The sequence below is a fragment of the Mastacembelus armatus genome, chromosome 19, assembly GCF_900324485.2.
Source record: "Mastacembelus armatus chromosome 19, fMasArm1.2, whole genome shotgun sequence".
NCBI lineage: Eukaryota > Metazoa > Chordata > Actinopteri > Synbranchiformes > Mastacembelidae > Mastacembelus > Mastacembelus armatus.
Genome location: NC_046651.1, coordinates 3,289,044 through 3,312,137, shown reverse-complemented (window position 1 = coordinate 3,312,137; position 23,094 = coordinate 3,289,044). Strand labels below are relative to the sequence as shown.

Genomic DNA, 23,094 nt, shown 5'->3' with positions numbered 1-23,094 from the left:
CAGTTATAAGGACACTAGACTGAAAATGAGTATGCTAACATGCACAATAATAAAACTAGCATGGCTTCTCTCTCTCCCTCTATCCTGCTCAAAGTGCCACATGTTTAGTTCTGCTTCCTTTAGTGATAATGACACCTGTAATAAGTCTAAGGTTCTGGTAGCTTTGGAGGCGAGGATCACTGAACTGGAAGTTCTGCACCTTAGAAAAAAGCCAGCTAGCCAAGCCCCAACATTTAACAGTATTTCCCCCAAATCCTCTTTTGTCTGACCATTCTTTAATAACGTTTGAATTTAAAATAATGGATTTTATGCAGCGTTATCAGAAAATACAGCAGATGTTTATCTGACAATGATGTTTGTAAATTTAAGAAAATAATTTCATTTTTAGCAGCATGGTGGTTAACGCCGTTGCGTCACAGCAAGAAGGTCCTGGGTGTGCAACCCATCATGGACCTTTCTATGTGGAGTTTGCATGTTCTCCCTGTGCTTGTGTGGGTTTTCTGGGGGTACTCCAGTTTCCTCCCACAGTCCAAAAAAACATGCATGTTAGGTTTGATTGGTGACTCTAAAATGGCCCATTGAAACTAGTGTGAGTGTGTGTGGCTATTTGTTTCTGTGTCAATATGTGGCCCTGCAATGGACTGGTGACCTGTCCTAGGTGTACCCCTGCCTTTCACCCAAAGACAGCTGGGATAGGCTCCAGGCTCATCTTTATTAGTCTTGGTAAATGTATTTATAATAACAGGCTATGTACCTCAGGCTTTTAAGACTGCAGTAATCAAACCCTTGCTAAAAAAGCTTAGTCTTGAGCCAGAAGTTTTGGGTAATTATAGACCAATATCCAACCTACCATTTATTTCTAAAATCCTTGAAAAAGCTGTTGCTAAGCAGCTATCAGACCACTTACACAGGAATGAACTATTTGAAGATTTTCAATCAGGATTTAGACCACATCATAGTACAGAAACAGCACTGCTAAAAGTCAAACGATCTTTTCTTAGCCTCAGAAAATGGACTTGTTTCTATACCAGTCCTCCTACACCTTAGTGCTGCATTCGACACTATTGACCACAGTATCTTATTACAGAGACTGGAGCATGTGACTGGTATCAGAGGAACAGCATTAAAATGGTTCCAATCTTATTTATCGGACAGATTAAAATTTGTTCATGTTCATGATGAACGTTCCACGTGCACAAAAGTTAGTTATGGAGTTCCACAAGGCTCTGTGCTGGGACCAATTCTCTTCACCTTATACATGCTTCCCTTAGGAAATGTCATTAGGAAGCACTCTATTAATTACCATTATTATGCTGATGACACTCAGCTGTATCTATCTATGAAACCTGATAACACAGACCAGTTAGCCAGACTTCAAGCATGTCTAAAGGACATAAAGGCCTGGCTGACCAGTAACTTTCTACTTTTAAATTCAGAGAAACAGAATTTAGTGTATTTGGGCCTAAAAACCTCGGAAACAACCTTTCTAACAATACAGCTACTTTAGATGGCATAGCCCTGGCTTCCAGCACTACTGTGAAAAACCTAGGATTTGTTTTTGATCAGGATATATCACACATAAAACAAATTTCTGTGCAGCTTTCACCTGCACAATATTGCCAAAATTAGGAACACCCTGTCTCAAAATGATGCAGAAAAACTAGTTCATGCATTTGTTACTTCAAGGCTAGATTACTGCAACTCATTACTTTCAGAATGCCCCAGTATCTCCATAAATGCCTCCAGTTAATGTAGAATTTTGCAGCCAGAGTTCTATCAGGAACAAGCAAGAGAGAGCATATTTTCCCTATATTAGCTCCTCTTCATTGGCTCCCTGTAAAATCCAGAATAGAATTTAAAATCCTTCTCCTCACCTACAAATGGATCAAGCTCCTTCATACCTTAAAGACCTCATAGTACCATACTATTCCAATAGCGCACTTCACTCTCAGAGTGTAGGTCTACCTGTGGTTCCGAGAGTTTCCAAAAGTAGAATGGGAGGCAGAGCCTCTAGCTATCAAGATCCTCGCCTGTGGAACCAGCTCCCAGTCTGGGTTCAGGTGGCAAACACTCTCTGTACTTTCAAGGCTAAACTTCAAACCTTCCTTTTTGACAAAGCGTATAGTTAGGGCTGGTTGGGGTGACCCCAAACCATCCCTTAGTTATGCTGCCTATGCGGCCTAGACACGTATATGCCACCACTGAATGTCACTAACTTTGTGCTCTCCCTCTCTCTCTCTCTGTACCTTCTGCAGGTGTTCCAGGTTCAGTTACTGCCCTGTTCTTTTTCTCTCTCCTCTATCCACTCACCCCAACCGGTCGAGGCAGATGGCCGTCCAAACTGAGCCTGGTTCTGCTGGAGGTTTGTTCTGTTAAAGGGAGTTTTTCCTCTCCATTGTCGCCAAGTGTTTGCTCATAAGGGATAATGTCATGTAAAGGCCAGCAGATACTGTAAATCCAAACTATTAGATAAACTGCAATAGCATCACTGTGAACCCTTTTCAGGACTAGACAATATTCCATATGATTCTTATCAGACACTTGAAATACAGCAGGCAATATACACATGATTTGAATAAATCAAGTGCAGTGCTGGTGATTCCACAACAGTTTGATGTGGATTTCGGTTGCTGCTCTCATTAATGTAGCACAGGGTATTGGGAAAATCTGTGTCACAGAACAATATATTGGAGAAAAATAATTCAACATAGTGATAATTAAAAGCTGGGAAAACATATGTATGAAGCAGAATCCACAGACAATATCACACTTTTATGGCCAAAATTTTAGTTAAGATTCAGATTAGGAATTTTACATTTTACAATCACATCTACTTTACAACAAAACACTTGAAAGTCTGACAAGCTAGAATTTAGATCTGTGGTATAGATTACAACATTTGTATAGTATGTATGTTGTAAGGTGGGCAAAAGGAAACAGCTACATTACAATGCCAATAGCATCTTCAGAGAGCCACAGGCTATGCACGCCACTATATACAGTGACATGCTATTTCAGTCCATTCAGTCTAATGGATCAAACACAGCTCTGGTTTAAAATGAAACAAACTGAATGTGAGGAACATCAGAGGTAATAAAACTGTAACATTACCTTTCCCTCCGTCTCAAAACAACGTCAAGGAGCAACGGCTCTAAGGAGAAACACTTCACAAATCTAGCTTTGATCCCGCAACCAGGAAAGACACAGGAAGAAAGAATAAAAAGGATAGTGAGAGAGTAAAAAAAGGCAGAGAAAGAGAGTGAGAGAGTGTGGTTTCCTCTTGTGGTAAGAAAAGACAGATGGCCAAGAGGTAGAGAAAGCAGAGGTCTAGCTACTCCGCCGACATTTTAACTGCTGCTGATGCAAAGAGGGAGAAAGAGAAGAGAGGGAGGGTAGGAGGTGGGGCCGACCAATACACACTTCCTCCCTCTCTGTGTGACGCAGCCTCACTCTCATAACTCGTCACACTGACTCTTTCAATTTCGATCCCTGCCTCTGTCTCTGTCAGTCTGATATCTTCAATTCAGCTTAATTTTTCATTTCCTAACAAACTTACAAATATGTCTAAATCATAGCTGTAAAATAAAGACTGCAGTATTCGATCAGTCCAGCATTGTTGTAATCCAGCCTGAACATGAAGCTAATTAGAGAGAGACAGTAATGACCTCTCTTTATTGGACATTATGAATTTCCCCCATGGGGGATGAATAAAGTATCGATCGATCGATCGATCGATCTATCTATCTATCTATCTATCTATCTATCTATCTATCTATCTATCTATCCTATAGTTACTGAATACGGTCAATGCTGGGCTGGGTGAAGTATCGTGAATATATTACAAAACTCAGTTACAAAATCAATGTTTCTCAATTATATCAGTACTCTGTCGATTTAGCATTGCACATTGGTGGTCCCATGAGGGACAGTTTTTACAAAAAGGATAAAAATCAATGCAACACAATCAGATTATATAGTTTTTTTTTTATTCCTCACATTCTTCTTCCTTCAAAACCTCAGATTCAAAACCTCAGTCAAAACCTCAGATTTGGATGTGTCACAGCAGCGCTTGATGGAGCCTGCAGCAAAGACCTCTGTAGCTCTTACAGGTTATATTAGACTCTACTAGCATAACACACACTGAACTCTTACTGGTCAAGTTGCATTGTGAGTAATGCAGGCCAGAAAGTTTTGACCAGAAATACGAATGTGCAGGAAAATTAAGCTCAACTGTTTAAGTTTCATTTCTCTTTGTATTTAGGAGCATAGCAGTCGTGGGCAGTCGTGACCTAATGGAGTCGTCTTGTAACCCGAAAGTTGCGGGTTCGAGGACAGGCAGGAATTGTCGGTGGGGCGGAGTGAATAGCCAGCTCTGTCCACCTTCAATACCACGACTGACCGTTGAGCAAGGCGCCGGACCCCCAGTTGCTCCCCGCAGCAATGGCTGCCCACTGCTCCGGGTGTGTGGTCACGGTGTGTGTGTGTGATCACTTTGGGATGGAAACAAATTCCGAGCATGGGTCACCATACTTGGCTACACAAGTCACTTTCACTTTCAATAAAATTTGTGTTATCTATCTCATCGCAAGATGGATGCAAACAAAAAGGCTAAAAATTCCTTTAATCCTGTAATAAACACTGTCTATACCATAGAAAATTGGCTCACTCTTTCAACTATAGGAAAACACTAATGATAAATATTCAATGACATGAGATTACTGCAATCAGGGAAAATACTTCTTAACGCTCAACTTTATCTTCTTTGTTCCAGAAACTTAGGACTAAAGTGCCTAAACACCTGTGGAACACCTGTAGTTTCTATGATGACTTTAATTCTTCCCTGTTTTCTTCTATAGAGGCAGATCCTGTTTTTCATTAAATTCACTATTTTCTAAAAATAAAAACAATGAAAACAGCAAGCACACAGCAACAGTTGTGCAGTAATATCCTGCAGTCCATCTGTCACACTAATTTGAAGTTACAGTCATTCTCTCATACACACTCCTGTTGAAGCTACAATTACACATGCACATATGTATTCACATGAAGCAGAAGAGTACACTCAGCACCATCTGACAGAGTTAGAAGGGGAGGTTGACATTTTTATTAAATTTAATTTCTAATGAAATTACAACTCACACATTTGACCAGTTTTCTCTCTGTATAGCTAACAACACTATGAGCAAAGCACAAACATCTGACATCACATACCCATGTGTGCATGTATGTAATTCCACACATGCATAAACACACACACACAATCTCATTCTCACACTCTATTATTCTGGCATTCAGTACAGAGACCACATAAGAAGATGCCTTCTGATATCGATTTATGAATACTTGTGTGTTGTATTTCATTTTACAAAGTGGACTTACAGTTGCTAGGTAACACAGCAGGACTGTAGTCAGGAAAAAGGAAAGCCAAACAAAGACGACAGAGATATAACAAAGAACTCCCATTCTCGTTGTTATGACCAACATAATGGTAAGATGTTAATTTCATCATTTATGACATATATGGTTTATGACTAAAAACCATATATGCCATGTGCCACGTCACATGTAAATACATTCACCACAACCACAGTGTCTTCTACCTATCCATGCTTACTGAGTATATCTAACCCATTCAGGTGTGAGAGCTCATATCATTTATTCCCTTGGAATAAAATATTTATAAAAAACTATTCATGCACAAAACTGGGTATATTATCTGCTACAACAACAATACATCAAAATCTCTAGTATTAGGACAGAAACTGGAGTTAAATTTTTTGTAAGATGATTATGGATCTGTGACGCAACTGTCTTTTCCAGGATTTTTGAAATGAATGGGAGATTTGCAATTGTTAGGAAGTTTAAGTCACTGGTGTCTGAACCAGGTTTTTTGAGAACAGGGTTAATAACTGCTGATTTGAGGAGTGATGGGATGAAACCTGTGGTAGTAAGGAGGAGGAATGATGACGAGGGCAAAGTGATGGAAGACAGAGTTTCACAAAGTTTGCTGGATAGGGGGCAAGCTGGTAGGTAGATGGTTTGGATTTAGATCTGAAAGAAAATATTTCAGCCATTGTTGGGAGTTGAAAGTTGGATAATGGAGATATAGTTGATTTTTTTGGGAGCTGTATAGAGTAAGCAGTGTGGTGAATTGCAATAGGAAGGAGGTTGGTGATGAATGTTTGAAATTTTAGAATTAAAGAAGTCAATTAATTTATTACAGTGTGCCAGTGAATGTATGTGGGTGGTAAATATCAGGTAGTTGCAGAATACTGTTTCAGGTGGAGAATAAGGTTTGGGAGTTTCCAGTATCGGACATGAGTGTCGCAAAGTAACAGGATTTGGCATTAGATATTGCTCCTTTGTCTTGTAATAAATGGGTATGGTACATATCCCTATGTATTACTAGTCTAGTTTTTCTGTAAAGGCGCTCAGCAACCTTTTGACTTCAGTTGATGTAGTTCAGGTGTATACCAGGGTGTAGAGGGGGTGAATGAAACAGTCTTCATTGTTTTTATTGGTGCCAGTGTGTCCAAGATGGCATGAGGTCCTTGTAGTGAGAAATGAGTTCCTGTGGAGTGTCCAGATGATCTCTGTTGGGGAGAATGTTGATTGCAGAAGAAAGTGATGACAAATCAATATTAACATTTTTGTTATGTTCGTTCTTCTGATGGAGCGGGACATATTTGTTTTGAAAATAGGCAGGTTCACACTGTATGAGATTAGTTTATGATCAGATATTGGAATGTCCAGGATAACAGAGTTTATGGGAGTAACACCAGCGCAGCAGATGTGGTCCAGAATGCGTCCTTTTAGTTGGGTAGGGGAATCCATGTAATGACACTTTCCAAACAGACTGAAAAGTCTCTTGTGGTTGATACTGTCCATGTGAATATTAGAGTCACCCAGCAATATCACATTTGGAGACATGGAGTATATAGTACCAAGAAAAACAGTTTATAAAATAGGGGTTGGGCTTAGGTGATCTATGAACTTGAACTTGCGGGAATTCCGCCTTTGATTTGAATAGCATCTGATTCAAATGAGCTGTGGGCAGGAACAGTGACTGTGGATACTTTGTACCTCTCGTAAAGTATTAGCATCAGCCAGGGAAAACCCATATTGGTCGACCTCTGATAAAGACTATGACAAATTATTTATTATCAGTTCCTGTATACAATGCAACCATGGATGGACAAATGCTTATCAGTGAATTACTTCAAAGAAAACAAAAATATGATTGTCAGGCAAGTTCTGCAGTTATAAAGAGGTTCATTTTTCTCCAATGGATGTTTATTCATAACAGGCAACAGGGGTAATGATAATGATACTTTGTAGGAACAAATCACACACGCCAACAGCTTGACAAGGTTATGATCAAGCAGTGCTGCCAATTTACAGAGCAGAACCTGTCTGCAGGATTTCTATGGCGTTACTCATCAACATCTAAACTAGGGGACACAAAAACACAGGGTGAAAAATATACAGCTGCACGTTTTAACTGTTCATGAAGGAGCGTATCAACACTCATTCATCCTTGTTCGCCATCTTGTACTTCTGGAGAAGTTGTCAGTCAATCATTCAATGTACAGTCAAACACAAAAGCAACCAACAGCATTTACTGACAGAAACGGCCATGAGCCCACCCCCAAGCTGTCAAAACAACCCGTCATGTTTTATCATGCATAAAAATGTCAACTGAGCACAGGGAGTAGCAGAGGGAAATCCACCTGGCGAGCGAGGAAAACTCTCAGATGGAGAGTGAAAAACACATTTGAGGAGGGAAAAAACAGTTTGAGCGTGATATTATGATAAACATATGTGCAGCTCTTCTTTCTGTGTGCACAAGCTTCACATTTACACTCGCAAACTATTAAAACGTGCAGGTCTGTATTTTCCACCCTGTGTTTTTTCGCCCGCTAGTGTTGATGTCGATGTAACACCACAGATATCTGATAGCTACCTAGGTAACAAATTACTAGGACACCTTTAACATATAGGCAGGCTAACTGATAGCTAGGTTTGTCAGCAGTTGAAGACTGTTAAAGTTATCTTCATAATGTTAGCTTGTCATCTAGGTTTTGTTATTTACTTCATTCCCTCACCAAAAAACATGCAAACAAGAAAAGCAAAACAAAGATTCACATTCCATTGCCTAGTGTAACGGACACCCCTAGAGACAGGAACGAGGAACATATTTGAGGTCTTTATTTCGGTACTCACAATATCGCAGGAAACGAGGAAACAGAAATGGTGTGTCCATGGGAATGTTACTGAGATCCGACAGTGACTCTGAGTGAGGGGAGTCCCTTTATACATGAGGGAGAGTGCAGAGGAGGTGCAGGTGAGTGACTTGGGAACAGGTGAGACGAATAGTGGTGATTGCCAGGGGGAAAACCTGGCAGAACCGTAACAGTACCCCCCCTCTCCATGGCCAACTCCTGGGGGCCGAACCCCCCTCCTGAGGACAGGGGACCGTGGAGACTGGGGACAGAGGGGACTGGGGACTGTGGACAGAGGAGACTGGGGACTGGGGACAGAGGAGAATGGGGACAGAGGAGACCAGAGACTGGGGACTGGGGACAGAGGAGACTGGAGACTGGAGACAGAGGAGACTGGGGACAGTGGAGGCCAGGGACCGTGGAGACTGGGGACCGTGGAGAGGCAGCAGCCACGATGGCGGTGGCTCCGGAGACCGCGGCTGCGGTGGGAGAGACTGTGGAGGTGGCGGTTCCAGAGACCGCGATAGCGGTGGTGACAGCTGCGGAGGTGGTGGTTCAGGGGACCGCGGCAGCGGCAGTTGCGGTGGCGGCGGTTCCGGGGACACTGGCGGCGGCAGCTCGGGGGACTCTGATGGTGACAGCTCGGGGGGCTCTGACGGCGGTCGCAGCAGCGGCGACTCGGGGATCTCAGGTTTCTTCCGCAGGGGCGGCGACCTGAGACTCGGCGGCCACTCGGGAGGCTCTGGGAATGCTGGAGACGGCTCTGGGAACGCTGGAGACACTGGCTGCTGGGGAGACTCGGGCTCGGACGGCTGGGGAGACTCGGGCTCGGACGGCTGGGGAGACTCGGGCTCGGACGGCTGGGGAGACTCAGGCTCAGACTGCATCTGCTGCAAGGGCGGTGGTTCCAGAGGCCATGGCAGCGGCGGTGGCAGCTGTGGAGGTGGCGGTTCCAGAGACCGAGTCATTGGGCGTTGCAGCTGTGGAGGTGACGGCTCCGGGGCCCGCGGCAGGGGCAGCAGCCGCTGTGAAGGTGGAGACTCAGGAAGCTCAGGGGACGCTGGAGACCCAGGGGACGCTGGAGAAACAGGAGACGCTGGAGAAACAGGAGACGCTGGAGAATCAGGTGACGCAGGAAATACCGGAACTTCAGGGGGCCCAGGCGGCTCTAACTCAGGTAGCTGAAGACTCTAGCTCGAACTCTGGCTGCTGATGAGGACTCGGAAACACCGAGGGCATGAGTGGGTCCGGGAGATTAGTGGGAAGGAAAGAATCCATAATGGGCTGCTCGGGGAACTCCGCTGGTGGTAGCGGCTCTGGAATTGGCTGCTCGGGAAGCTCTGGCAGCTGCCGCAGCGGTGGCAGCTCGAGGTACGCTGGCGGTGGCGTTGGCTGGCGAGGCGGCCATGACGAGGGAGACGGCCGGGGAGAGGGAGACAGCCGTGGCCACGACTCGGGAAACTCCGGAGGCTCGGCCGGGTGCTGCTGCTGCTGGACAGGCGGCAGCGTAGGTGGGTCTGAAATCTGTAGCAGCTGAGGCGGGTCTGGAAGCTCTGGTGACCAGAGTAACTCTGGGAGCAGAGGCGGGTCCGGCAACTCTGGGAGCAGAGGCGGGTCCGGCAACTCTGGGAGCAGAGGCGGGTCCGGCAACCCTGGGAGCAGAGGCGGGTCCGGCAACCCTGGGAGCAGAGGCGGGTCCGGCAACACTGGGAGCAGCTGTAGGGACTCCAGAGGAGATGACTGGCGAGGCGGCACTGGAGGCGGCGACCGGCGAGGCGGCACTGGAGATTCAGGTATCTGCAGGTGTACTGGAAAGCGTGGTGCTGGAAACTGCGGCGCTGGAGAGGGCGGTAGCTATGGGGGCGTGAGAGGAATCCCGGCAGCGGAGACTTCATTAGGGGACGGCGACTCTCGGGCTGGTCCTTTACGACGACGGCGATTCCGTTGCTGTCGTCGATACGGCAGGTCAGGTGGCTGTCCTCCGAACCTCCTTGCCAGACGGGTACTGCGGAAGGAGTTTCGGTGGGAATCCCCGATGAGGAGGTCCATCCAAAAGAGGTCCCAGTCCTCATCGTCGAGGCCCTCTCCGTCTGAATAGTAAAGGAGATCCCTTGGTTCTAATCATGATTACTATTAATCATAATAATTACTATTAATCATAATGCCGCGGAAACTCTGGATCCTCGGGATACTCCGGCTCCTCGGGATACATCGGCTCCTCGGGAGAATCTGGGTCCTCAGGATACTCCAGAAACTGGGAAGAAGGGAGAACGGGTGCGTCGGTGCACGGCGGCTTCAAGGTCCAGGGTCTAGCCTTAAGTTCCTGCCAGATGGCACGTGCCTCAGCCAGGGGTAGAGGCTGGGGAGCCATCTGGCGGAGCTGTGGCTGAGATGGCCGCGGCGACGGCCGGGGACGTGGCTGCGGAGAGGGCCAGGGAGATTCAGGCTTCGGAAATGAGTCCGGAGATCTCCTCCTATCGCAGGAAACGAGGAAACAGGAATGGTGTGTCCATGGGAATGTTACTGAGATCTGACAGTGACTCGGAGTGAGGAAAGTCCCTTTATACATGAGGGAGAGTGCAGAGGAGGTGCAGGTGAGTGACTTGGGAACAGGTGAGACGAATAGTGGTGATTGCCAGGGGGAAAACCTGGCAGAACCGTAACACCTAGTAGGCTACATCATCACCATTCTTTCATCAGTCTTTCCGCAGTCCATACATTAAACTTCCACCTCCCCTGCTCCAGACACAGAGCCTGCGATGCTGGCACCACAGGGCCCAGAGCCACCAACACCAGCAATGCTGGACATGAAGATATCCATCCACAGAGTCACTAACACCAGAAACCAGAGACGGAATGCCCTCAACAATGGCAATCGCAGGCACAGAGCTTCCAGTTCCCCCCTGTAAAGTCAGTAAGGCTTTGAGCAGCGTCCACTCCTCAGCAACTACAGCAGCCACAGCAGGTCCCAATGCAGTATGTCTGTTGGGACAACAATTCCGTTGGTGACTTACATCTCCATACTCAAAATATTTCTTATTGTCTCAGCTACCATACACCATGTAGAATCCCTTCTAATGTTTTACACTAAAAGAAAGCTCCAGTGTCTAAGTCAGAGAATCCAAAAACAAAAAACATTTGTCTCTGCAGAAACTGAACATGGTTAACACTCAGGGGTTGACGAACATGCCGACGTGTTTTGTGGCATCTTCTCCTGATAACGCTGAAATGAACTTAAATTACTCTGTCAGTTTTGACCGTACTAATAAGAGCAATATATTATTCGAATCTGTAAAGTGTAGTCTTCTCTGTCTCTGTCACCTCTCTTCACAGACACATAAATAAAACAACCTGAATCTCAGCAAATACTTGCCTCAAAGACATGAGAAATATATGTATAGAAAGCTTGAAATGTCTACTTTTAAATTAAACAATTCAAGTCAAAGACAAATAATCTCTTTTTATGTGATCCGTATGAAGTAAGGAGCAGTATAGTTAATTACCTGGCTCACCTTAGATCATTTCCATATGAACAGTGTGCTCAGTGTGAGGCGGGATCACATTAGCTATAATGAGGAGAGGCAGGAGAAGATCATTCAGTAGCTGTTCTTGAGCCTTCTGAATGATATGATAGGTAAATATGATGGTTTATTTCACCATTTAAAACAAACTACAGACCGCCTTCAGCAAGAACTATCCTCCTCTCTTCCAAGACCTGTTTGGGATGCAATCCAGCACACACAGTTGGCTTGAAACCAGAAAGGCGAGAGACAGACCAACCAAAAAATTAAGAAGGGACCCCACCAGCACCTACAAGAAGGTGACTATTTAAAGCAAATGGAAAAGGACAATGTCAATAACAGGACTACCTACTACCGAATGTATCCAGTGGAGACCACTACCTGCCCGTATGGGCTCTCCAATAGACACAAAGAAGGTACCACCCCTCAGGGGATGTTGTCTAACGGGGATGTTGCCTACATCAGGTGTTTGAGAGAGGCTTAAAAGGATTTTTGGGAAGCAACACATACCGGTTCACTTCAGACACACAAACACACTGAGACAGAGACTAGTTCACACTAAAGACCGGACACCTAAACAAAAGAGGAGAAATGTAGTAAATGCCATCCAATGTACGGAAGAATGCTCAGAACTTTACATTGGAGAAACCAAACAACCACCAAGCAGGAGGATGGCCCAGCACAGGAGAAGCAGCTCCTTCGGAACATAATCAGCACCACACCTCCATTTGAAGGACATTGGGCAGTTATTTGAAGACAGTGATGTACATATTTTGGATAAAGGAGATTGATGATTTGAGAGAGGAGTCAAAGAAGCTATATATGTTCAAGTGGAAAACCCCTCCCTTAACAGGGGTGGAGAGCTCAGACATAACTTAGTTTCAATCTACCAGGCTGCCCTTTCATCTGTTCCTAGGAAGTTAAGAGATAACTTGAATGTCCTTCAGGGAGGACACACTTTACATCAATTTTGTTCTATTTATTCTATTTTCACTTTACATAGCGCACCTAATAAGCCTATTCAGGATAGGGGTGGAGTGAAACCAAATTTGAATTTCCTACCAGCTTCCCCTTATACTGAAGAAGCCACTTGGATTAGTGGTGAAACCTAAAAAACTAGAAGTCCAGTTGCTACAACTCAGCCACTAGATAACTTCACCTGGATGGAGAATCTTCACAGACATAAGACCCTCACATTTCATAAAAGTCAGCACCAATAATGCTGAACTATTTTTGAGACCTCGGCAGTATTTACAGCATCTGACTTCAAAATATAAAAAATAAAAGCTAATAAAGATCTGCAATAAGAGCAAAGTGTGTATAACATCCTTTCCTTTATTTCCTATAAATAGATGAGATCAGTCCCAGAGTACTTAAGGTGTGTGCTGGACAGCTTGCAGAGGTTTTTCAGAAACTCTTCAACCTCTCTCTGAGACTCAAAAAGGTGCCTAAGTTATGGAAAACTTTCTGTATTGTCCCATTACCAAAAAGAACCCGTCCCAGTACCCTTAGTGACTTCAGACCAGTAGCGCTGACATCACATGTCATGAAAGTGTTTGAGAGACTGGTCCTGCAACACCTGAGGTCCCAAGTGTCTGAATTTCTGGACCCCCTGCAGTTTGCATATCAAGAACCCATTGGAGTGGAAGATGCCATGATCTTCTTAATGCACAGAGCATACTCCCATCTGGAGAGGCAGGGCAACACTGTGAGAGTCATGTTTTTTGACTTTTCAAGTGCTTTCAACACTATTCAGCCACACCTGCTAAGTGCAAAGATGCAGGATATGGAAGTTCCCGCAGATATAGTGGAGTGGATCAAAGACTACCTCACTGGGCGGCCACAGTTTGTTCGCTTAGATGGCTGCATATCTGATGTAGTGATGAGCAGCACCAGTGCACCTCAAGGAACTGTACTAGCACCATTCCTGTTTACACTCTACACCTCAGACTTCCGCTACAACTCAGGAACCTGTCACCTCCAAAAGTTCTCTGATGACTCTTCAATCATTGGATGCATCAACAATAATAACGAGGAGGAATACAGACACTTGATAAAAAGCTTTGTTGATTGGTGTAACAACAACTGTCTAAAGCTCAACATCAAGAAAACCAGAGAACTGGTGGTGGACTTTAGGAGGAACAGGAAGACCCCAGTCCCTGTCTCCATCCTTGGAGATGAAGTAGAGATTGTGGACTCCTACAAATACCTTGGAGTCCACATTAACAACAAACTGGACTGGTCAAACAATACAGATCCACTCTTCAAGAAAGGACAGAGCAGACTTCTTCCTCAGAAGACTCTGTTCCTTTGGCATGTGTAACAAACTACTGAAGATGTTCTATCAGTCTGTAGTAGTGAGTGCACTGTTCTTTGCAGTTGTGTGCTGGGGAGGTGGCATCAAGGCTGGTGAGGCCAACAGACTAAATAAGTTAATCAGGAAGGCAAAATCTGTTGTTGGACTGGAACTGGACAGTCTGGAGGCTGTGGCAGAGAGGAGGATGGTGGACAAAATAAACTCCATATTGGACAATCCTGCCCACCCACTTCATGAGGAACTGCGGCGAATGGGAAGTTCATTCAGCCACAGACTAATTCCCCCTAAAGCCAAGACTGAAAGATTCAGGAAGTCTTTTGTGTTCACGGCCATAATTCCTCAATATAAACAATAACGCACACACACGCATGTGCGCGCACACACGCACACCCCCCCCCCCCCCCCAAATAAATAGTTAATTACTTTATTACTTTATGAATTACTATTAATCATTACTATTATAATTTAAATCTCAAATTTAATAACTGCTGTAACAACTGAATTTCCCCTTGGGGATTAATAAAGTACTTCTTCTTCTATAATGACATGATGCAGCATGGCTGACTCTCTCCTCCACCCTCTTATCCTTTGTTCGCTTTCACACACACTCTCTCTCTCTCTCTCGCTCTCTGACCTTGGGTGTCGTCTGGTCATTGGAATTCACTTTGTGTCTTTCAAAGGAGTCTGCACCGAATGTCTTTAATGAGTTCACACAGTACTCAATGTTTCCTGGGAGACAGAGAGATGATGCAATATCTGGATCAGAGATGCAACTGCCTGAACATGCATGAGCATGCACATACACACAGAGCAAAGTTAGTGTGTGCTTGGGATGCTGAGGGAACAACAGATGTACAGATCAGGATGAGTTAAGACTTTAAAACCATCTCTCCCTCTGTCTGAGTCTCACTCTCACCCTCTGTCTGCCAGTCTGCCTTCTCTCTCGTGCTTTCTTCATCCCTTAGTTGTTTTCTGGTGAGATTTAATCCCATGTCAGAACTGGGGAAAGCCAGAGCAGGCTCTTGCAGATGAATCAAAATCTATCTCAACATTAGGTACAGGCTTCCAATGATTTATTAAATTGGGTTTTTCATACTAACCCCCAGAATCCACAAATGAGCAGTTATGGTCTGCTATGTATTTTGTTAAATATGGAGGGTGTTACATACATGTGTGCCAAGAAGTCATGTAACATCATTGCTTCATTATTTCCTTTGCTGTTGTGTAATGCTGGCATAATACTTCAGTAACAGAGTCGCATCACTTACAGTGGGTACGGAAAGTATTCAGACCCCTTTAAAATTTTCACTCTTTGTGTCATTGCAGCCATTTGCCAAAATCAAAAAAGTTCATTTTATTTCTCATTAATGTACACTCAGCACCCCATCTTGACAGAAAAAAAACAGAAATGTAGAAATTTTTGCAAATTTATTAAAAAAGAAAAACTGAAATATCACATGGTCATAAGTATTCAGACCCTTTGCAGTGACACTCATATTTAACTCACATGCTGTCCATTTCTTCTGATCCTCCTTGAGATGGTTCTGCTCCTTCATTGGAGTCCAGCTGTGTTTAATTAAACTGATTGGACTTGATTAGGAAAGGCACACACCTGTCTATATAAGACCTTACAGCTCACAGTGCATGTCAGAGCAAATGAGAATCATGAGGTCGAAGGAACTGCCCAAGGAGCTCAGAGACAGAATTGTGGCAAGGCACAGATCTGGCCAAGGTTACAAAAGAATTTCTGCAGCACTCAAGGTTCCTAAGAGCACAGTGGCCTCCATAATCCTCAAATGGAAAAAGTTTGGGACGACCAGAACTCTTCCTAGACCTGGCCGTCCAGCCAAACTGAGCAATCGTGGGAGAAGAGCCTTGGTGAGAGAGGTAAAGAAGAACCCAAAGATCACTGTGGCTGAGCTCCAGAGATGCAGTAGGGAGATGGGAGAAAGTTCCACAAAGTCAACTATCACTGCAGCCCTACACCAGTCGGGGCTTTATGGCAGAGTGGCCCGACGGAAGCCTCTCCTCAGTGCAAGACACATGAAAGCCCGCATAGAGTTTGCCAAAAAACACATGAAGGACTCCCAGACCATGAGAAATAAGATTCTCTGGTCTGATGAGATCAAGATTGAACTTTTTGGCGTTAATTCTAAGCGGTATGTGTGGAGAAAACCAGGCACTGCTCATCACCTGCCCAATACAATCCCTACAGTGAAACATGGTGGTGGGAGCATCATGTTGTGGGGGTGTTTTTCAGCTGCAGGGACAGGACGACTGGTTGCAATTGAAGGAAAGATGAATGTGGCCAAGTACAGAGATATCCTGGAAGAAAACCTCTTCCAGAGTGCTCAGGACCTCAGACTGGGCCGAAGGTTCACCTTTCAACAGGACAATGACCCTAAGCACACAGCTAAAATAACAAAGGAGTGGCTTCGGAACAACTCTGTGACCGTTCTTGACTGGCCCAGCCAGAGCCCTGACCTAAACCCAATTGAGCATCTCTGGAGACACCTGAAAATGGCTGTCCACCAACGTTCACCATCCAACCTAACAGAACTGGAGAGGATCTGCAAGGAAGAATGGCAGAGGATCCCCAAATCCAGGTGTGAAACACTTGTTGCATCATTCCCAAGAAGACTCATGGCTGTACTAGCTCAAAAGGGTGCTTCTACTCAATACTGAGCACAGGGTCTGAATACTTATGACCATGTGATATTTCAGTTTTTCTTTTTTAATAAATTTGCAAAAATTTCTACATATCTGTTTTTTTCTGTCAAGATGGGGTGCTGAGTGTACATTAATGAGAAATAAAATGAACTTTTTTGATTTTGGCAAATGGCTGCAATGGCACAAAGAGTGAAAAACTTAAAGGGGTCTGAATACTTTCCGTACCCACTGTATGTGACATTTGTGCTTTTTTCAGTTGCTTTTAAACATATTAATGGCTAAGGTCTGATAACACTGTAAACAGCACAAACTGGGCTACAATATGTGAGCAGCAAGTTTATACATGATTGTGTTTTTGAGAAAACGGTGTTTATGCATGATTAGTGAAAAATTACAACAACCACATAATGAGCATTTCAGTCAATGTGGCTGAGAGGGGATTAGTGCAACAATACAATACAATGCGGATCCAAATGTCCGTCATTTGAGTCGTGATTTTCCACTGAGGAAAAAGTAAACTTTTCGTCTCAGTGTGGAACGTACGAAGCGCTTCTTCACCCGCGTAATGTGCTATCATCCAAACGCGCAGAAAAAAGTGAATAAATTCTATGATGAATTTTGACGTTCATGTAATTTCTCAAGGGTGAGTATATAATTACCTGGTTCACCTCAGATTATTTACATGTGAACAATGCGCTCAGCGGGATCAAATTAGCTGTAATGAGGTGAGACAGGAGAAAATGTACTTCTCCGTATGTTCATACGGATTAAATAAAAAGTGATTTATTTTTGACTTGAATTGTTTCATTTAAAAGAAAACATTTCAAGCTTTCTAGCCATATATTACTTATTTTTATGAGCCAAGTATTCGCTGAGATTCTGGTTGTTTTACGTGTCTGTGAAGACAGATGATAGAGAGAAAAGACAGAGAGCACACGCTCTCTACTTTCTTTATTTAACAAAAGCACAGCATTTCGTTGTTATTATGAGTGTATACAACTAAAACTAGACCCTTTACAGATTCGAATGATATATTGCTTTTATCTGTATGATCAAAAGTGACGAAGTAATTTAAGTTTGTTTCAACGTTATCAGGAGAAGCTGCCACAAAACGCCGGCTCGTTCGTCGATCCCTGAGGGTTAAAATGATGAGAATAATCGTTTACTCATTCACAGAAAGTAATACACTGATTTAAATTTTCTAAGACACTTTTTGTTTAGAAAGGGCATATGCAAGAAGGCGTGCATGATAATGAAGAATCATGTGATTCACCTCAGAAGACAAAGACCCGCATAATGAGCTGCATAATGAGCCTTTCAGTCAGGAATGTGATTGAGAGGGAATTACTGCAACGCAATGCAATGCAATGTAGATGCAAACTTTCGTCATCTGAGTCGCATTCTTCCTGAGTAAACGCTTCGTCGCTGTCTGGAACCATCCAAATGCTTCTTCACTCGTGTATTGTGCCATCATCCAAATGCAGGGAAAAAGTGAATAAATTCTATTCATTCATTCATTATTTATTGATTTATTTATAAAGCACATTTAAAAACAACCCAGGGTTGACCAAGGTGCTGTACAGATCATAGAAGACAGGAATAAAAGCACAAAACTATAATTTCTCAGAGAACAAACAAGGAGAAATAAACTAAAGACCCACACTAAGAAAGTGTGATTTAAGTTTAGATTTAAAAGTGGAAAGTGAGAACACCATTCAGACCGACACCGGTAGGTTATTCCAGACTTTAGGACCAAATATTGCAAAGGCTCAGTCACCACAATGAGGTCGGGAGACGTTTTTGAGTAGGTTCAAAGACAGGTCCTGACTATTCTGCTCTTGCCAATTGAGGCCGCTCCATTTCTGATCGAAGCCGCCCTGTTCCCCTTTAGATCCTGACCAAAGCCATCCTCTTCCTGTCCTCTTAGGAATGCTCAAAATTTCGAGTTCGGGAGTAGAGTGGGGGTCTGTGGAATGTGGGTCTAAGGAGGAGACGAGAGAGAATGGGCAAGAGGCTGAGTCACTGTGTGCAGGCAGGTGGAAGCCAGAAATACCAAACTTAGTGTGACATATGCATGGACATAGTCACATTGCATTTACTACATTTACTTACACTTGGCTAGCCACACCTGAATTTGTAGCACTATGCTGATCCCCTGTATAATACAGCCTTATTTAATCATTACTCATTTGTAGAAGTCATTATGTTAATTAAGCAGCACTGTCACACAGGAAAAAGAGACACATACATACTCAATTACTATGCTGCCTGTGAACTAGGGCTTTTAATTTTATTTTTCCATATTTTCAGGACTATAAGTCATGTTTTTTTTTTTAGGTCTGTCTTGTCCTGCAACTTATACAGTGAAGAAACTTATATATTTTTATTTACTGTCATCATGTCAAATAGTCATTAGTGTTAGATGGCACTCTTGGCACAACTGAATGAGGGCTGCAGAATATATTGAAAAAATATCGCAATAACATGCACGATATCCATATCGCAAAGATGTGCAATAAATTCTAATTATTTTATGTATTAATCATGTTTGTTGCACGCATGGGCTTGTTTTTAAGTTTCACCAATCAGATGCGCCCCGTAATGCGCGCAACCGAAGAAACCATTTTACTATTGGCTAGAGCGAAGTGGAAAAAATAACAACACCAGGCACGTTGAAGCTGTTGAAGCAATGGCAGGAGACGAAGAGACGAGCGAGGACGATAGCAGCAAACAACCTGTGTCTAAAGAATTGCACGTCTGAAATAGGGGACTTGCAGCCCACTTCGGCTTCAGGAGAGAAGACGTGTCACAGGCGCAGGTACTGTGCAGCTCATGCTACACAGTACCTGCGGAGGTACCCCACAGTACCTATGGAGGTACTGCGCAGTACCTCCATAGCCATCTAGGACGCAACCACAAGGAACTATATGACGTTTTCTACTATTCAATTTGACTGTAAATTAGAATTGTCACTTTTAATATTGCAATGTTTAATTTAAATCAAATTGTCCTTGTTTTTTTGTTTCCTACTCAACAGAGAATGCTGTTAAAAGGTGATGAGCGCATCACTCAACATCGTGCAGCCCTACTGTGAATCACACCTTGAGTGTATTTCTATCCTGGTTTGATGACAGTGGGCCCACAGGCCACTGCTATCAAGTTTTCTCTGACCGTATCAATTATACACATGTCATTTTACAATACTGTCCAACTTCCTACTCCCTACATACATATGACATTCTTACAAAGTTAATCATAAGGTATAACTGTAATACATTATAAAAACATAAAAACATCCCATATATGGAATCTGAAAAGGGAGTAGGCAAGCAGGCCTAAACAATCTTAGAATAGAATTTTTTTAATTTATTTTTAGGCTAGGAATAATATAACAATTTCACAATGAAGTATTTCTCTGTTATATAAGATCATGTGAGAGGAAGATCTGAGAGTTAAAACAGAAAAAAGGGGCAACAGCAAATCCTGCCTCATTAGACACCTTATCAGTCACTTGGCAGACAGGAAACCCACAGAAGACTCATTTCCTCTCTCTCTCTCACACACACACACACACACACGCACACACACGCACGCACGCACACACACACACACACACACACACACACACACACACACACACACACACACACACACACACACACACAGAAGTGAAGCAAAGGAACACTTCCTCTCCTCTGAACAAAAACAATATCAGAACAGTGATGGTGGGTGTGTATGCATTCGTGTGTGTGATTGTGGGTGCATACATTCATGTCTCTACTGACATACTGACAGTGAGTGGTGGATTTATGTATCATATGAGGTATATGTGCAGTTTTCGCTGGAATCATTCAACCAACCAACCACCCACACACACACATCACATGACTGGTGTGGATTTATGACGATCAATACTGACTACCAATAACTCATTTACTAGTAGTGACTGGCAACTGGAAGCAAAAGTGGACCATTACCAATTCCCAAAACCCATGTTTTAGTGTCAAACCATGGGACTTTTTGAGTGGCTCTTAATTAAGTGCTACTGAAAAGTCACTCAGGCTCTTGGTCATTTGTACTTACTCTATAAACTAAGAAGATATTTTCTGACTAAAATCATCCATCCATCCGTCCATTATCTATACAGTTAATCCTGCAGAGGGTGTGCTGTAGCCAATCCCAGCTAACATTGGGTGAGAAGTTAGGCACACCCATAACAGATTACTAGTATGACATAGAGACTGACAACTTTTGAAAGAATAATAGTGATGGTTTTTACTGTATTTCAGTCAACTCACTTTTGCACAAAGTGTGTTTATGCTATGTACTATACATTTAAAATTAAAACGTATCAAACATATTTCACATATGTATACTTCTTCAAACATTTTGGGTCATAACATTTCAGCTTTACTATAGTATATCAGAATATACAACAAAACAATTTATTTTATTTAGGTGATCTTGAATTTGATAATAGCTTGCTGCCTTCAGAAGTGTCTGCAAGTGTGTATTATAACAACGCTCCAAGGGATTGTTTTCATCATCACTGAATATGTTAATTCTTTTCTACATTAATAGATCAATCCTTTGGTCCCATAAAATTCCCCAAAAATAGTGAGCATAGGGTGTCACAATTTCCCACATGTTGACTTTAAATAGCTTGTCTGTGTAACAGACAAGTAGGCATGATGAACTGGGAAAAAAAAAATCAGTTTTATATCACAAAAGTCATAATTACCTGGACCCAGAAAATGGTTGGCAGTTTTGTTAATATATATATATATATATATATATATATATATATACATATATATAATAAAAAGAAATTCCCTCCTCACCCCTATGGGTGGTGTCTGTGTCTTCCTCAATCTCAGGTTCTCTATCAGAGCCTGGGAGTTTGAGGGTTCTTCACAGTATCTTAGCTGTTCCTAGCACTGCGCACTTCTGGACTGAGAGCTCTGATGTTCCTGGGATCTGTTGGAGCCACTCTCCCAATTTGGGGGTCACAGCCCCAAGGGTGCCGATTACCACAGGGACCACTGTTGCATTCACCTTCCACATCTTTTCTAGCTCTTCTTTCAGCCCTTGGTATTTCTCAAGCTTTTCATGTTCCTTCTTTCTGATGTTGCTGTCACTTGGGATTGCTACATCTATCACTATGGCCTCCTTCTGCTGTTTGTCCACCACTACTATGTCCGGTTGGTTAGCCATCACCAGTTTGACGATCTGTATCCGGAAGTCCCACAGGATCTTAGCTCAGTCATTCTCCACCACCTTTGGAGGTGTGTCCCATTTTGACCTTGGGACCTCCAGTCCATACTCGGCACAGATGTTCCTGTACACTATGCCGGCCACTTGGTTATGGTGTTCCATGTATCCCCTGCCTGCTAGCATCTTACAACCTGCTATTATCTGCTGGATTGTCTCGGGGCATCTTTGCACAGCCTGCTCCTGGGGTCCTGCCTGGTGTGGTAGACCCCTGCTTCTATCGATCTTGTGCTCAGGGCCTGTTCTTGTGCTGCTACGATTAGTGCCTCTGTGCTGTCTTTCAGTCCAGCTTTTTCCAGCCACTGGTAGGACTTTTCGATATCAGCCACTTCTTGTATCTGTCGGTGATATATACCGTGCAGGGGTTTGTCCTGCCATGATGGTTCTTCCTCCTCTTCCTCTGGATCGGGCTTCTGAGGACCCAAGATTGAGGAAGACACACACACAACCCATAGGGGTGAGAAGGGAAATATATATATATATATATATATATATATATATATATATATATATATATATATATATATATATACACACACGAGTCACGTATGTGTAGGTTAGACAGCAAAGACCTACATTGACATGGATAAATGTTATTACAAATTGTAGTGCATAAAGCATGACACCCAATATGTTTCTCATAGGAGAACCAACAGAGAAAATGCAGACAATGTTATTCAGATGTAACTATGGGAAACCAGTGAGAAAACAACATAGAACTGTAGAAAAAGGAGCAGGAAAAACACAAGTAAGCTAAATTAAAGCCAAATGTGTGTGTGTCTGTCTGTCTGTCGGGTTTGAGGGGGATGAGACCTGTCTCAGTGAGTTGTGGAGCGCAGGGTGGGGTTAGTGGGAACTTTAACACAACAGCTCCAACACAAACAGCCTCAGGCAGGTCTGGTCACAAGTGACTTCTGTCATTAAAGGAGCAGCTCTTCACACAACAAGGGTCATCAGTCTTCCTCACTTACACGCATCTTATAAAACTGCATGCAAACATTACTCGGACTAATTTACACAACACTTCTCATTAACTGCCAGATCTCCCCCTCTCTATTAAAATATGCCTGCATCAGCATATAGGACAGCTGAA

The 23,094-nt window shown here is 43.3% G+C and overlaps 1 protein-coding gene across 4 annotated transcripts in view; it reads right to left on the bottom strand.

The window, feature by feature from the left end:
* The window catches only part of jmjd1cb (jumonji domain containing 1Cb), a 158,411-nt gene that overhangs the window by 63,633 nt on the left and 71,684 nt on the right, over positions 1 to 23,094 (bottom strand). Inside the window, exon 1 of one of the 4 annotated variants that reach the window (XM_026314674.2) lies at positions 3,112 to 3,374. The exons of the other annotated variants lie outside the window; for them this stretch is intronic. The gene's annotated coding sequence lies outside the window, so the exon portion shown is untranslated. Of the gene's footprint in view, positions 1 to 3,111; positions 3,375 to 23,094 lie in introns of those variants that run through there. 4 annotated transcript variants of the gene reach the window in all.